Source organism: Dipodomys merriami, unplaced genomic scaffold (genome assembly GCF_024711535.1).
Source record: "Dipodomys merriami isolate MVZ:Mamm:240054 unplaced genomic scaffold, mDipMer1.0.p SCAF_43, whole genome shotgun sequence".
In the NCBI taxonomy this organism is placed as follows: Eukaryota; Metazoa; Chordata; class Mammalia; order Rodentia; family Heteromyidae; genus Dipodomys; species Dipodomys merriami.
Window position 1 is genome coordinate 8,692,127 of NW_027205937.1, and position 16,353 is coordinate 8,708,479.

The following is a 16,353-nucleotide window of genomic DNA, read 5'->3' on the forward strand; positions in this document are numbered from 1 at the left end:
CTAGTTGTGCTTGCCACTTTTTCATTTTTCATTCATTCTGTTTTTACTAATATTCTTCTCTGGTTTCAACTTCTTGATAGTCATTCTGTTAAACTGTCTGTTCATACTTTGACAGGTTTATATACATTCTATGGCATTTCAATCCTGCATATACTTGAACTGATATCAGCTTATATTTACATAATTAATTCATCTGCAATAACAATTTGCAAGACTGGAGACGTGAAGCACCTAGACATGATTTTATTCTCATCCATTTGGAAGATTAATCTTTATTCAACAAGAAAGTTTAAAAATGGCTTAGAATGTTTTCCTAACTACCAGTTTTTATAAATTGCTTTGTACAATGGTTTGTGATTATTTTACTTTACATGGGATAATATTCTCTACTATGTATAACTTTTGGGAAAAGAAGAAAACTAAAATTTATTACTGTGGAGGAATATGATAGAAATAGAAGACAGATTTTATGTTTGTCACATCTCTCATGAGTACCCATATTCAAGACTTAAAGTCATATTTCTTAAGGAAAACATCAAACAACATGATAAGGCAACTATTCGTGATCTTTTAAAATGTACTTTATTATTTGATGAAATTTACTTTATTAGCTAATGTTTAGGCTTGAAATATGGGAGGCTGATCTAGGTAACACATTTCTGGAAGGCATCTACTGAACAACACAAATGGTCGGGGCTACTATTTCTATAATTTACGGAATGGTTGAACCTGTTTGGTATTAGTGCAGGATAATAAATCAACTCTATTGTAACTTGCTCCTTCCACTTGAAAAACTTTTAATGTTACTAAGTATATAATCGTCAAATGTCATTTTGGCGAATGTGCCTTTAAAAAGTTTATTTGAGGGGCTGGGAAGGTGACTCAGTGGTAAAGCACTTGCTGGCATGCATGTTTTTCTGAATTATATTTGACTTCTAAGTCAAGTTTTCCTATCCTTGGTAGAAAAATTATGGATCTATCCTTCCAGGAACTATTTTTTGGCCTACTTATACTGGACTGAAATATTTCATTAATCATTAGGAGAGGGGTATTAAAAATATTCTTGTGACATTTGTGATCTTGTTCACTAATATGGGCTGGTCATCTGTAAATTGAAAGTGTGAATTACAGTAGTTTCTCTCAGATTTTGTGATCTCATCTTTCATTTTAAGTTGCCTTGCATTTCACAATTGCTTACTGCTAAATCCTGTGTAATTGGGGCCCTGAATTATTATAGGAAATGAGGAGTTGAGATGAGTTTTCAATTACTTTCTGTTGGCATGTGGCATGGGCCTAGGTGTGAATAATTGCCCTTCTTATCTGATGATACAGATAACTAGGACCTAGGATCCTAGGACGCGTGGATCCTGTAGAAGAATAATACCTTTTGGACATCATATCAGCAAAATTTGGGTATGATCAGAAATATGGGGAAAACCATTCTGAGTTCAGCGAGTTAAAACAATATACAGAGCAGCAGAGTAAAATCCCTTACAGATTAAAGGAAAACAACATTTTTTTTACCAAGTGAATTCAGGAGACTAAGAACACTTAGAAGGTATCACAAGTTTATATCGAAGACATTGCATTGATACTTCTTATATTCTAATAAATATTCTAAACCTAATTATTTATATTCCTATTTATTGTAATAAATATCAAATTATTTGTCAAATTATCGATTAATTCTAGCAAGTTTCTTTGTGTGAAACATAAAATTAGCACATATAAATATAAAATATATAACTGTATGTAATCTAAGGAAATGTTTTTCATTGTTCTGTTGTGGTTAGGGTATCAAAGGCAACTCTGTTTTACAGTATTATTCCATTATCTCTACCTCAGAGTTTGGTAGAGTTAGACCTAAGCTTTACCATTTGTAGATTTACAGCCTAGAGGCAAGAGGAAACACTGTGATTAAAACATTACCAATTTAAGGCCTAATATCAAGGAAAAATATGGACTTCTCCTGGAGCTATGGAAATATTTGGCAATAGAAATTCAGTAGTGTAAGTTCCTGCCTGATTGGATGGTAGACAGGTCAGGACACTAGGTAATCATGCATAAGAACAATTTTTTTTCACCTTCTTGGCTTTAGCTACTTTTGAAATGGTAGGTATAATAAACAATTATATTTTGATAAAATACTTTCTAGTCAGAACTGTTTATTTCTCTATGATCCCTTGTAACTAAGATTAGTTTTTTTTTTCCAGTAAGATAATCTTTGCTGTCAGGGTAAGATATTCTGGTTGGTCTGTTACTACATGGAAGAAGGGTAAAGGGTCAGTAGACATTTGTGCCAGTAAGACCTCATTTGGGAAATTTTAAGCTGCAAAAGTTTAGAAGTAGCTCTTCAGCAAGGCTTACTTTGAATCCATTAGCTCCACAAAGCTAACTCAGTTGATAAATAAGTACTTGAAAAGCCATATCTTTGAACCTAGCTATAAAGGCTACAAAATATGATGAAATTTAAAATGAAAAAGACTTAAAATAGTCATTGGCAAATAATTGCAAGTGTGAGCAATCTACCGAACAATATGTTTTTTCCATTATACACAGAATTTCAGAGAAATAAGATCAATAGCATTGTTAGTAACAATAAGGTTTCCTTGTTACAAATAGGCAACCAAGGATATATGCCTGTATAAAGATTACATCATTAACTACTTAAATTTACAGGATACTACATGCTTCAGCAGCACGTATACATAAATTACAACAATATAGAGATTAACATGCCACTTGGACAGGGATGATATGAAAATATGCGAAGTATTCCATAGTTTTCATCCTTCAGATGCAAGAAATGAAAAACAGTTATTAAAAAGTTGATTACAAAAATACAAGTGTAACAACACATGCGATTCATATAATTAAAAGTTAGTCTTTTCACAATGATTTATTTTCTCTTTTTCCATTTTTACTATTCTAAATTATTCTAACTGGAGAGTAGAGAACTGATAGAAAGCAGAGGAAAGATTTTCCTGTGTATTAAAATGTACAGACTGAAAATGAGGACCAATGGTGTCTTCATGTGCAGCTTATTCTAGGAAGGAGAAAATAGGAAATAATACCTTCTATGTAAATGATTTGGGAAATGGCAGAGCAGAAAGTGAAATGATGCAACCAAAAATATAAAAGCAAAATAAGTTAGGATAATTATGGAGCAATCATATTATCTATGAGAACCATGAAAGAGAGAGAGGAAGAGAGACATGTGCAATGAACTAACTAGCCACAAAATCCATGCCTCTGATCAATTTATAGAGGAAACAATTTTATTTTTAAAAGAGATGGAAATAGAATTTATAGTGTGTCTCTTTATGATGTGCAATGTAATGTATTGATATGCATTGTGTTGATCACTTTTCTGTTACTGTGAGGAAAATACCTGCAAAGAACATTTCTAAGGAGGAAACTATTATATTGACTCATGGTTTAAGAGAACACAGTTTAAGATAAAGTGTCTCCATTGTTTTTAATTATATTTTTATTATCTTAAATAATTGTACAAGTGAATTTCCATTCAACAAATCAGTTTTTAAGTACAATGGATCTTTACATAACTTCACCACACCCTCCCAAATCTCACCCCACTTTAAATTTTTTCTACTGTCATACTATCTGTATTGAATATTATGCCTTCACTCTTTTCCTCCATAACTCTTTTTAATCCTTCCCTTTGAATTCCCCTCATATCTTAAGTGATAGTTTCCTGGTATTCATTTTGTTGGATTAAAAATTCAATTTTATAAGAAAATACACCTTTTAAATTCTCTGCAAATAGAATGCTTTGGTTGATATTGTTGTGAAAACTTGTATAAAGTTCTATCTTCCAAATATGAGACAGAACATGGGTCCTTTGTGTGTGTGTCTCTGACTGAGTTTACTTAACATATTTTTAGATCTATCCATTTCTTTGCAAATAATGTAACAGTCTTCATAATGGATGGGTGCAATACAATTGTGTATATGTGCCACACTTTCTCTAACCATCCCTCTGCCAAAGGGCATCTGGGCTGTTTCCTTAAGTTTTCTACAGTGAATAGTGCAGCAGTGAACATGGTTGTGAAAGTGATTTTACTGTAACCTTTTGGAAGAATTCATCACTATCTTTCTGGGAACAATCTTCTAGCCAGTTTTCCAGAATAAGCACATCCCTCTCTTCATCTCCATTAGAACGTATTGCAAATCCTCAAAAACACACTACCCCCTACAGGTCACAATAAGCTAAAACCACATGGTGCCCATATTTTTTCAAGTGTTTTTCATAATTGTACATATTATTTAGTGAGAACTTTCTTTTTTTTGGTTATTTATATTTTATTTATTTTTTTAAATTTAATTTAATTTTATTTGTGAACATACTGTACAGAGGAGTTACAATTACATGGGCAGGATAATGCGTTTAGTGAGAACTTTCTATGTACTTTTCTAATGTGGGAATGAGGGACATGACAATAGTGTAAAGGTAAGAAATATGCAATTTAATTAGCTATTATCATATTTAAAATCATTTTCAGCTCTAACTCATAGCCTCACTTACTATTATTTTAATCTTTATTTGATTACTTCATCTATCCTCTAACTTATAACAGGTGAGTTAAATACGAAGGCAGAAACTGTGGTTTGATTTTGACACTCATGTGTGAGGATGCACAATAAGGGCAAATAGATGAATTGGATTTAATAGTTATTATCCATTTTGTTAAAGTAGAGATGATTTTGCCAAACTGATTCTCACAATTCATATTATATTCAACAACAAGAAACGTGTGACAATTCCCTTTGTTTTGCTCCTTATTAACTTTTGTTTCCATTTAATTTTATTTTTATTTATTTATTTTTTGTCTGTCGTGGGGCTTGAACTTGGGCCTGGGTGCTCTCCCTCAGCTCTTCAGCTCAAGGCGAGCACTCCACCACTTGGGCCACTTCCGGTTTTTGAGTGGTTTATTGGAGATAAGAATCTCTCGGACTGGGCTGGGAAGGTGGCTCAGTGGTAGAGCGCTTGCCTTGCATGCTCAAGGCCCTGGGTTTGATTCCTCAGCACCACATAAGCAAACAGAATAAAGCCAGAAGTGGCACTGTGGCTCAAGTGGTAGAGCGCTAGCCTTGAGCTGAAGAGCTGAGGGACAGCGCCCAGGCCCAGAGTTCAGGCCCCACGACCGGACCCAAAAAAAAAAAAAAAAAAAAAAAAGAATCTCTCGGACTTTCCTTTCCTGTCTGCTTTAACTTGCAATCCTCAGATCTCAGCCTCCTGAGTAGCTAGGGTTACAGGCATGAGCCACCGGCGCCCGGCTACCATTTTATTTTATAATGAAGGATTATTTCACGAATCTATTGTAGATACAAAAATATGCTAAAATATTTCTATCCGTATGCATTGATATATACATACACACATATGTTACACAGGTTATAAAGATAATATATAACTTCTGGAACTGCACAATTTACTAAATTATTAAAATCATTGATGGCTCATGGCTGGAATCCTGGTTACTCAGGAGGCTGAGATCTGACGATTGTGGTTTGAAGCCATCTTGAGCAGGAAAGTCCATGAGCCTCTTATCTCCAAACAACCGACAGAAAATCAGAATTGGAACTGTGGCTGAAAGTGGTAGCGTGGTAGCCTTGAGAGAAAAAGCTCAGGGACATCACCTAGGCTCTTAGTTCAAGAAGTGCAATCTATCCCAAAAAATCTATTTAATTTACCCCTGTGTAAGTAGAGTATTTCCGTCACCCAAGTGCACATCCATACCCATTTGCAAGGTAACTGTTTTGTCTGAAGTACCACAAAACATTATCACTTAAGTAGAAAGTATTGCAATGTGGGTTCATTCTATCTCTCTCATGGATTTTTCTCCACTCAAATACTCAAATCTTACATTTATTCCAATTATTTAAAATCATAGTTTTTTCTTTAATACCCATAATATTAGAGTTTGAATTGAGTGTCTTGTGCCCCCAAAATGGTTGTTCTTACCACTTTGTCATGTCCTCAGACTTAAATTATCCTGATTATTTTTCAGATAGAATCTGGCTTCCTACTTGTATCTGATTTTGGGCTCAGTACACTTTATGTTATTCTTCCTGGAATTTAAAATAACAGGTGCATGGCATTGTGTACAGATCTTTCTGTCCAGTCTGGGTTTTAAGCACTATCCTTACAACAGTTCGCTCCCATGTAGTCAGGATATTCATAAGCTTGTCATAGTTTTTTTTTATTTGCATTTTCTGCAGGTTCTTGAGTACTGAATTAATTTGTGTTTTCTTGGGTTGTTTTGTTTGATTTGAATATATGGATTATTGTTCTTCACTTTTCCTTTTGTTTCTTTCACTCATGTTCTTAACTAAAGTGCTGAGAAACCAATTCTTCTTTCTCAAGATAGTCAAGATGAATATTATTTATTCCAAAGAAATTTCAGTAATATTTAAACACCTCATACCTATGAATAGTATACAAATGCTAAGTTCTGAGAAGGATCTTTTTATTTGCACAGCAGTCTTTGGCATACACAGACAGATCATGAATTTTATGAAGTTAGTAAAACTACAGATGCTCGCCAGGTGGAGAAAAACCTATTATTAATTGTTTGACAGGGTCTTCCCTTCTCGTGAAAGAAATATGCTGCTTGATGCAGGATTACACAAAATCATATTCCTAGGAGGAACCTAAAAATCATCTAATACAACAGACTTGAGAGAGATGAATTGACTTCCTGAATAATTTACTTTTGGGTCAAATAAAAGCAGACTTACAAAGAGAGAGTAGACTTTAGAGAAACATGAGTTGTATGTAAATAGGTGCTTAGCTGATTTTGTTAATTTGTGAACTAATACAGGGGAATAAAGTACAGCAAGTTTAAAATTAAAGAACTTCACATTGAAATATTCATTTGTGTGTGTGTGTGTGTGTGTGTGTGTGTGCACGCTCGTGCGAGTACGCGCACACACGTGTGCATGTGCTCATGCATACATTCATTATTCTTGAGGCTTGATACTGAGTAGGCATTATTCTTAACCTTCTGTGCCCAAAGGTAGTGTTCTACCACTTGAGCCACTGTTCCACTTTTGGTTTTTTAGAGATAATCGTATGTATTTTCATGATTTGACTAGCTTTGAACTGTGGCCTTCAGATCTCAGCCTCTTGAGTAGCTACCTAAGCTGATTCAGCCTCTGAGTAGCTAGTTAAAATTCTGTCTGTCCTCTATGCTTCACTGCTCTTTTATTCTTTTCCTGAGGTAATCACAAGCGTAAGTCATGTATATGTCTAGTTACTTTAAAAAATACTCTTACTGCTTGGCACCAGGGGCTTCCACCTCTACTTTTAACTACTAAGGAGGCTTGAGAATAGAACCAGGCCAAAAGTTTAGTGGACCTCCTTCTCAATATATAGCTGGGTGCATTGGATCATTTCCACCACACTGCACTATCTACAGGCTAAGATTGGAAGAACTGCGGAATCCAGGCCAGCCAAGGTAGGAAGCTAGACAAGTTGGTATGCAACTCTGATGCCATTGATGATGGGAAGGCTAAAATGACAGATCAGGTGCATGTTCTTGTGGAAAGGGAACCCCTATCCTAAAATTAACCACTGATATGACGCCTGCCTAGCAAGAGCAATAACTCAAGTCGAAATCCCCACAATTTCCCACAACCAAAATAAGTATATACATTAACATACAAAAACTTAGTAGAATCTGTTCTTTGCTCTAATATCAGCTTTATCTGATTATCATATGATGTGACAGAATAGGTTCTTTATTAAACTTAAGATATATTTTAAAAGACCTAGAAAATTCTTTCTCACTTATTAAGTGCAAATGTATGGCAAATTGTCTCATTTCTTACATATTTGACTATCACTATAAATTCAGCTTATGATTATTATGAATAGTAACATATTCTGATTTATTACTTTGTAACAGTTTTTACACTTTTTGCTTCTCTACTGAAGTTTAATTATTAAAGTAGCATCATCAAAATATATTCCTTGGGTACTTAGTGCAGTTTTTTACAAAATTTTTAACCAATGGTTTATATGAATCCTTAATTCGTATATTGTTTGGTTTATTTTTAATTTCAATTTAATTTTATTGTAAAGGTAATGTACAGAGGGGTTACAGTTACATAAATAAGTACATTTCTTATGGAAGGAACATTGTTATCTCTTCCATCGATTTTTTGTATGCTCAAAATAAGAACTACTGATTCTTTTGCTGTTGCTATTAATCAATTGGTACTTTTTCTTTCTTTGTTCATGCATTTTTATAAGAAAATTTATATGCAGAGGGTTTACAGTTACTTAAGTCATCTAAAGAGTACACTTCATTTTATTTTCTAAATTTCAAATTTTGAACTTAAATATTTTCTTTTTTTCTTTTATCAGAGTTGTAGGATTAGCTAATATAATTTCTTTGTTTTTTCACATGTAAATTATTCAGACACATATATTTTGCTTTTAAAATATTTATGATGTGAATATTTAAAATTATTTTTTGAATTTTTATACGGTTGGTAAATTTAAATAAATTTATTTCTTATAGTTATAAACATATTTGTCCAGGTAACAAATACTGTATTTTCAAGAAGCACATACTTTATTAAGAAAAGTTACATTACCTGGTGACTTTTTGGAAATATTTGTACTTAAATTAAAAAAAAAAAGTTTGAGCTGGGCATGGAGATTTGTGGCTGCTATTTTCTAGCTACGGTGGGAAGTGTAAATAGGGTTTGTAATTCGGGAGAGACAGAGCAACTATAATACCTTATTATAAAAATATTCAGAGTGAAATGATTAGAGATATAGCCACCCCTAGCGAGATATAGAGCACCTGGTTATAATATTCTAAATCTTGAGTTAAAACACGACTAACATCATTTTTTTTGTCAAAATAAAAGGATACATGTTTCAAAATGTTTATTATTTAAAACTTATTTGAAAAGGTTCTCATGTCTTCTATTGCTTAATTTTCAGTTTACTTAATCTATAGGAATCCAAGTGTATTGTGATTATTTTATTTCTACTAAACTTTTAGATAGTACGAGAAATATTCTTATTTCATATATTAACCTACATTTTCTATTTGTGATAATTTCCTCTGTTTAATATGATAATATCAATATTCCAATTGTGTGTATGTGGTGTGTGTGTGTGTGTGTGTGTGTGTGTGTGTTCATGTGGTTTTTGTGTGTGTGCTTTGGGTGTACTTTGTAATGCTTAGGAGATCACACCATTGCTTCACATATGCTAGGCCAATGTTTTACCACTGAGCTATACTGTCTAGTTATAATCCAAATTGTCGCTACCGCCTCGGCCGGTAATGACGACGCGACACCGGACTCTTCTCTCCGCAGTTTATTCAGGACCTTTTAGTAATCTTCTGACCCCAACCCCGGGGAGAATTCTCCACAGCCTTAAATACCCGCTGGGTAGCCAACCCTGATACGCCACGTGGGAACCGCCAATAGGTTCAGGTGCACAGAAGCAAGCCAGATTCTTCGCCTTAGCCATATCAGGAGTTGTTTACCACGAGAGCACTCGCCATCGGGAAGGCGGAGGGCGGAAGCCGGCGCCATCTTCCAGGTGCGGCCTCTCGCAGCTCTCTACAGTTCCCCCTTTTTTGTTTAAAGAACACAGATGAGAACAGAGGTCTGATCCCTGTTGTGCAATTGCAAGGACTGCATACAAGCCTTCTCCCAGAGGGTACCTTCTCTAGGGATGACTCAGCCTGTCCATTGATTCGTTTTTCACAAGGACGGGAAAAGGCGAATCGAACCCGTGTGCAATCAAACATGCTCTCCTCGAGGGCAAAACTCATGCCTCTCGACTGCAGTACTTTGGCTTTGCAATCTGTGTTCATTGTTTTAGGGTGGCAAGCCACGCTTAGGGGGACTGACCTGCTCCAATGACTGTAAAGGCTTGGATAACCATGGCTGCACTGCGACGCTGAGAACCTCTAATTTGGCAAATACACCACAGACATACCAAGGAGGCTAACACCAGGAGGCCTATCAGGGCTCCCAAACCCGCCCCCTCCTTGAGATGAATCATAGCAGCGGAGATCCATGAAGATAACCCCTCCGCCAATCCGGCATCCACTCGGGTCGAGTTCACCATGACGATGGCAACCCTGAGCTGTTTCATCAGGCTGTCGAACTCCCCAGTTCAATTACCTAAAAGATAACTAAACAACTGTTTAGACAAAATTGCAGCGTTTTTTGAATAAGTTTTTTCCTAGGCCTGAACTCTGGGCCTGGGCACTGTCCCTCAGCTCTTCAGCTCAAGGCCAGCGCTCTACCACTTGAGTCACAGCGTCACTTCCGGCTTTTTTCATTTCTTTTTGCTTATGTGGTGCTGAGGAATCGAACCCAGGGCCTCAGGCTTGCAAGGCAAGCACTCTACCACTGAGCCACCTTCCCAGCCCCTTTTCTTCTGGGTTAATTGCACCACAGCAGCAGCTAATCCAGCATTAATTAGTGGTCCGCCCAGCTCTCTGCAAACTTTCATCCATGCTTCTAGTCCCCTATTCTTATATGGGGTTATGGCGGCTCTGCATTCCTTAGTGCACTGCTCGTAAACAAGCTGTTTAATTAATGGCATGGCTGCATCTGGGTCACCAAAAATTCTGCCAGCGGCCTCGACCATACGGGCAACAAAGTCCGAAAATGGCTCCATAGAGCCCTGCAGGATTTTGGTGAGATTGCCACTCACCTCGCCTTTATTTGGTAAGGCCTTCCATGCCTTTATGCCAATTTTATTGATTTGTTCATAAACTTGGACCGGGTAGCCTATCTGCTGATTGGCGAATCTCCCCTGTCCAAGCAGCATATCTCTGTCCCAAGCTGGGTTTCCCCCAGCCTGATTGGCCGCAGCCTCTTCACTAGCAAATTCAATCAAAAAGGCCTTCCAATCTAAATACTGACCTGGGCTCAAACAAGCTCGTGCGAGCCCACTCCAATCACCGGGTGTCACGCAGTGTCTGTTTAGGGCCTCCACCTGGGCTACAGTAAAGGAGGCCGTGATTCCGTATGTCCGCACAGACTCAGCTAAAGATTTTATCACCTTAAAATCTAAGGGTTCATGATACCGCTGTCCCTGTGGATCCTGAAATATTGGACAGGCTAGATGTAACTCGGTTCTGACCGCTTTCCACACTCCTGGGCTGAAAGAACAGCCGGGGTTGCCACTTCCAGGGTCCTCCGCATAGAGCGGAGGGGCCGAAGGTGTGGGGCGGTGCACGGAGGGCGTGCATTCGTCTTTATCTGGGTCCTCTCTCTCCTTCCATTTCCTCCTCTTTCTTATCTTTGTTTTTTCTATTTGTTCTATGATTGATTGTAATTCCTCTGAGTCTGTAGACTCAGAGGTCTCTAGTTCGGCAAAATCAGGGCATGACTCCCCCCTGCTCTCCTCCTTTTCGCTGTCTGCCCTTTCTGATCTTTCTTCCTGCAGCATTTCTAAGGCGGCCTGACCATTCTCTACCGCCTCACTGCAACGCTGGTCCTCGAGACAGCCTCTTATCAGTTTCCATATTGGTCTCACTCCGCTCTTAAGCGTTCCTTGTTCAGAGGCAAAATCTAGGTCCCTCCCTAGTTTCTCCCAAGAGGCCACCGTGAGGCTTCCAGAGACAGCGAACCATGGGGCAACGGTGTCACATTCATTCAAAAATCTCTCTAAAGTACTCTTTTTTATTTTTAACTTTTTTGAGTGCAGTAGCTCATTGAGAGCCAAAAAAATTGGGTGCGAAAAAGAAGCGCCCATGTTTCAAACATTTAAAGCTGGTAAACAAGCTTTTACTTTCACGTTTGGCTACTCTACTGACTAGCCCCGGGTTCTCACTCTCTCTTTATCTACCGAGAAGAGCAAAAATCCCCCCGCTCTTGTGGCGGATTCCCCTTTTACTTGGGAACTTACTCCCCGCTCTTGTGGCGGATTCCCCTTTTACCTGGGGACTTATCCCCGCTCTTGTGGCGGATTCCCCTTTTACCTGGGAACTTACCGGTGCACCACCCTGACCACAGAGAGTTCTGAGTCCTCGTTGGGGTTGTGGCTGAGTCCCCGTACGGGCCACCACGTGTCGCTACCGCCTCGGCCGGTAATGACGACGCGACACCGGACTCTTCTCTCCGCAGTTTATTCAGGACCTTTTAGTAATCTTCTGACCCCATCCCCGGGGAGAATTCTCCACAGCCTTAAATACCCGCTGGGTAGCCAACCCTGATACGCCACGTGGGAACCGCCAATAGGTTCAGGTGCACAGAAGCAAGCCAGATTCTTCGCCTTAGCCATATCAGGAGTTGTTTACCACGAGAGCACTCGCCATCGGGAAGGCGGAGGGCGGAAGCCGGCGCCATCTTCCAGGTGCGGCCTCTCGCAGCTCTCTACACCAAATAGTGTTTTAATTTTGACTTTTAAATTTTCATTCCTAGTATGTTTTTTTTCAAAATTATATATGACAAAATGTGATCCATCTTCTATCCATGTTAGCAATTTTTATTATTTAGAATATTTCCACTGCTTTTCCAGTTCCAAACTCTTGTGTTTTTAATTGATAAAGGTTTTACTGCTTCTTTTCTCTCTTCATTCTTTTTCCCTTTAGAGTTGACCTATTCTTTCTCTTCCCCAGATGTCAGGCCACATTGAGGCTCCTGCAACCCACAGCCTTGCTCCTAGTATAGTCACCAATAGGCCAGTGTCCCCAGGATCAAACACAGACTTCTGACTTGGGTAAATAAAGAGGCTGTGCTTGAGTAGCCCACAGTCAGCAGTCAGCAGTCCTGGCACATGGGCATCTACTAAGGCCACCCTAGTAGCTATGGAAACTCCGACCTGAAGAAAGTGTCAGACACACCCATGCAGGCTGACTTTGGAGAAGCTCCTCTTCCAGGTGTAGCATGGTGACGTTTGAAGCAGAACATGGCAGTGCACACACTAGTAGATCACAGCACACATTAAAACAACTTGGTAAGCAATGGTCCTGTGCTCAGAGAGCTGACAGAGGCAGGAAATCAGAAAGAGGGAGAGAGAGAGAGAGAGATGGAGAGAGAGAGAAAGAGAGAACTCAAGGCTACCTCTGATTTGTACCGGTTTCGATATCCTTGCCGAGAAATGCATATTTTCACCAAGAAATAAAAAGGAAAACTCCTAAGTCTAACTCTGATGGAGTAGCTGAGATCAATCTAGACTTCCTACCATAAACAATCACAAAAGTGGAAGTTATGTGAAAAAATATATGTATATAAATGTATATATAATATAAATATGTAGGCATATATATGTATATTCAAATATACAATGTGAATATGTATTGTATGTACAATGTATAACATACAGTGATTAAAAAAAAGAAATACATAGTATTTGAAGGAATAATGACCAAAACCTTCCCAAATTTGATTGAAAGCATGAACCCTTCTATGCAGGAATCTAGCAGCTTAAAGAAGACAATTAACATAATTACACAGGTCCACACTAAGACACATTCTAATTAAACAGTCAAAGACAGGAAACCTCCCAAAGCACAGAGACACAACTCATCACACAAAGGATCTTCAATCATATTATGACAAATTTCTAATCAGACACTAGATTAACAATTAGACATCAAGAGCAACAAATTTAAGGTGTTAAAAGGACATATCTAATACCAACCTTTCTAACAAATATATATACTTCCCCCAAATGTGAGAAATGAGCTAAGTAACTAACGATGGCTCAGGCATATAACCTTACCTACTCCGGAAAGTGAATTGTGAGGATTGTGGCTCAAAGACAGCCTGGGCTGGGTGCTGGTGGCTCACGCCTGTAATCCTAGCTACTCAGGAGGCTGAGATCTGAGGATCGCGGTTCAAAGCCAGCCTGGGCAGGAGAGACCGTGAGACTCCTATCTCCAATAAGCCACCAGAAAACCGGAAATGGCGCTGTAGCTCAAGTGGTAGAGCACTCGCCTTGAGCTGAAGAGCTGAGGGACAGTGCCCAGGCCCAGAGTTCAAGCCCCACGACCAACAAAAAAATTTTAAAAAAAGACAGCCTGGACCTTGTCCCCTCAGGAGCAAGTTGTAGGAGAGCTGTCCTTGAGAAGGACGGAGATCTTCTTGCCATGTCATTGCTGGAACAAATATAGGATAAGGTGGCCATCAAGAATGGAGGCTATTGGCCAGTGTCTCCACAGAAGCAATTTATGAGATTCAGGAGTCCTCTACAAGATCAGAGGACTTTGACCACTGTCCTAGTAGTTTCAGGAATGGCATAACAATGACCAGAGCAACCTCAAGCCCACATGGAGTCCTTAGCAACAGTCTTTGAAGCTTATGGGCTAGAGTATCAATGCTGGCAAGCTATGATTGCTCCATGTTCTCTGACTTCACTGGCCCAGACTCTGATTGGTCCATTTCTTCTATGATGTCACTATGATGGGCTGTGATAGCTCCGTTTTGAGAGGTCATGCAGGGTATATAGGAAGCCACTGTGCTCCAACCTATGTCAGTTAACACATCTAGGAGCTCTTGATTGGTGAAACGCTGGACTGATTCAAACAAAATTCATTATTTTTTCTGATTTTGGGGGGATGAGTTGTCGTTTGGTTTTGCTATTTCTTTTTTTTTTTTCTGGGTTTCCATTATTTTATTTAGTTGATTTTAGGTAGACTTGCTACCCACCATCATAGCAGAAGAATGGAAGAATACAAAGAATCATCCTCCATATTCTTGAATGAAGAGATCATCAATCAATACCAGATGAAAGAGCTCATCGACCATGATACCAATAGACAAGTGAAGCTGGCCATCCACACCTCACACACATGGAAGTGGCAGTTAAAATACTCCTGAAGGGATGAAAGGTGACCACTTGTTGCTTGTTCCTGTCTAGCAAAGCAACACGTCGTGGTAATCCAAACATCTGGTTAATTGTGTGCCTTTATAAGACCTGCAAATCCTTAGCTAGGGGCTCTCCTCCTAGGCTCCACTGTGTCGAAGTGTAGGACAAGGCCCAAGCTGCAGCCCATTTAAATAAAAAAAGCTGTAGAGTCTGACTCTCGGTGGTTTTTTTTGCTGGGAGTGTCCTGCAACCATGGCATAACATATTAGTGGGGCTCATCTCGGATACCCCCCAAAGACCCCCGAGACCTCAGACTCCAAAGGTAAAACAGGGCTGTCTTTGTTAATTTGTCTTGTCCTCTCATTTGTCTGTTTTACTTTCATTTTCCCTTGTGAGGATATCCCCTCAAATTTGTAAAGGGTTGTCAAAGTGGACCCACTTGCACGACAACCCTGGAGGAACTGGGAGACATCCCAGATCCTCTTCTGGGGAGGGAGTAACCCTGCTGTGTGGAGCAGGGGTCCTTGGAAGCCCACTGTGTGGGGCGGGGTCCTTGGAACCCCGCTGTGGGGCGGGGGGGTCCTTGGAACCTTGGCATGTGAATTGTGGGGTGAGGATTGGTTTGGTGTTGGGCCGGAACTGACCAAGAGAGCCTCCTAACAGAGGCCCAACTCGCCCATCATGGGACTGCTCCTTCTGCTGTGGGGCATGGGTATGGAACCCCGCCATGACAGGAGTCAGCAGACCAATTTGGGAGATCTCCACTTTGTAAGCTTTTTTTTTGTAACTGTCAGGCCTGCATGTGTTTTGTTTGTGCTGTTTATTGTTTTTTGGACTTTATGACTGACAGGACTGGAAACCATGGGCAACACTCCATCTAGCCTCCTAGACTTACAAAAAGAAACTAAGAAAGAGGAAAAGAAAGTGTACCCCCTGGTTTTTCAGGGAGATAACTTGGAAGAAGAAATGTTTCCTCACCCATGCTCCCCTTCCCAGGTTCCTTTTGCAGAACCTGAGAATTATCAAGAGGAGGAGGGAGCTATAGAACACTTGGCACCTGCCCTTAAAGTTTTTGAGGGGCCAGTCACTCAACGCTGCAGTGGGATTACCCCCCATCTAATGCAGCTGATTTTTCCTTACATGCCATAGGTACTGTGGATGTGAATGGTCAACAGCAACCCAATAGTGTCCATTTTCTACCAGTGATCTATAAAATTGGTGCATCCAAAATGCCCCCTTTACTGAGAAACCCCAGGATTTAATTCGTTTGCTTGAAACTATTCTCTTTACTCATCAACCCACTTGGGATGATTGCAGTCAGCTTTTACAGGTTCTTTTTACCACTGAAGAGAGAGAACGTATCTGAGAGGCGGCCCAGAAACATATCCGTGGCCCCACAGGAGAGCCCATCAAGGATCCTGCCCTGATCTCTGCCTATTTTCCTGAGATCCAACCAACATGGGACTACAATATAGTTGAAGGTAGGGAGTGACTCCTCATCTACCACCAAGCTCTGTTGGCAGGTCTCAAAG

General features: G+C 39.3%; 1 pseudogene; it reads left to right on the forward strand.

Annotated features, from left to right (window-relative positions):
- Positions 1 to 2,687: 2,687 nt before the first annotated feature.
- LOC138807756 (U6 spliceosomal RNA) lies at positions 2,688 to 2,787 on the forward strand (annotated as a pseudogene).
- Positions 2,788 to 16,353: the final 13,566 nt, after the last annotated feature.